General features: G+C 45.4%; 1 protein-coding gene across 1 annotated transcript in view; it reads right to left on the reverse strand.

Annotated features, from left to right (window-relative positions):
* Positions 1-1,306, reverse strand: part of LOC118335591 (thrombospondin type-1 domain-containing protein 7A) — a 146,876-nt gene that overhangs the window by 39,409 nt on the left and 106,161 nt on the right. The window lies entirely within an intron of this gene.

The following is a 1,306-nucleotide window of genomic DNA, read 5'->3' on the forward strand; positions in this document are numbered from 1 at the left end:
GTAGCTCAGTAGCAACCGCGGTTGGTTTACAAACACTACAGATAATTTAAAACACAGTGTGCTACAGCTCCTCGAGAACCAAGCAGAGTTCATGGGAAGTCTATATCTAACTACATTTTTTATTTCAGTGAATAATAATAAATAAATGCCTGAATGTGTCAAATAAATATTACTCATATTCATAATCCATGACTTTTCTGCACATAAAATCAATACAAGGTACTTTGTAAAGACTAGGGTTAGGGATAACTCACCTTTTCAGAATTGCATACCCCCACGTAACTGTCTACATTGTCTTTTCTTATTGTTTCCTTGTTTCTTTACTGTTATTATTTTTTGTGTTGTACGAGTTACTCGAGTGCCGCAAGAGAGGCGCTTTTAAATAGAAATGTATTATATTATTATTATTATAAATACCCTAAATCTTGAATGTCCATCATAGCGTGTAACAGTCGAAAGTGTAAAATTACCTTACGATACTGTGTTGCTTAATACAAGAGCCCTGTCTTGACTTAGTTGAGCTCGGCGTACCTGCTGTGAAATGGATGCTGTTTGCTGAGGCTTTCTGTTTTTCTTTGTTTTGCTTCCTCAGCTCAAGTGTAATGTTTAGGTTAAAGTGCAGCCCCTCCTGTTCTGTTCATGCTATGATAAAATAGCAAAAGCCGTACAACCCCGATGCATAAGTTGATGTGTAAGTGTTACGTTGGGTTAGGTATCTTTCCTTTTCTTGTGTTTTGTTTGGAGCGGGTTGGTTGAGCATGTGATTTGCAGTTGTCCGCCATGGTTACGTGACGTCATGTCGGCCCCATCGGTTGTCGCTGAGACGGGAATGTGCTTATGACACACACCTGGAAGACGAATTGGGAATGAAGAAGAGACTTGGACAGATACGCACGTTGCTGGTGGCTTGCTAAACGCATAGCTGGTCCGAAGCGTCTCCTCGTGGAAGACGGTCGGGCAGTTCCTTTCCTTTGGAGTCACCTGGCTATGGAAGCATGGTCATCTCCGCCATTTCCTCAGGCAACCGCCTCTCTCTCCCCACACCCTGAACTTCTGAGCTTGTCAGCACACGCGGGCTGGTCCGCTCCAGGAGAGCGAGCCGTGCGGGCTATCCAGCGGCTATCAGCGGGCTATTCAGTCAGAACGTCCGCTGGCTAAGGGCCGGACCATTTCGGATCCCGCCATCCCGACCGTGAGCTCCGCTGCACCCCTCCCTCCACCTCTGTCCACGCAGCCAGCCTTTGTTTTATTTCCTTTTTACTATTGTCACGATTGTGGGGTGACGGTCAACCGGGTTTGTACCTGT

Source organism: Morone saxatilis, unplaced genomic scaffold (genome assembly GCF_004916995.1).
Source record: "Morone saxatilis isolate NCDOM2014 unplaced genomic scaffold, NCSU_SB_2.0 Contig24, whole genome shotgun sequence".
Classification (NCBI taxonomy): Eukaryota; Metazoa; Chordata; class Actinopteri; family Moronidae; genus Morone; species Morone saxatilis.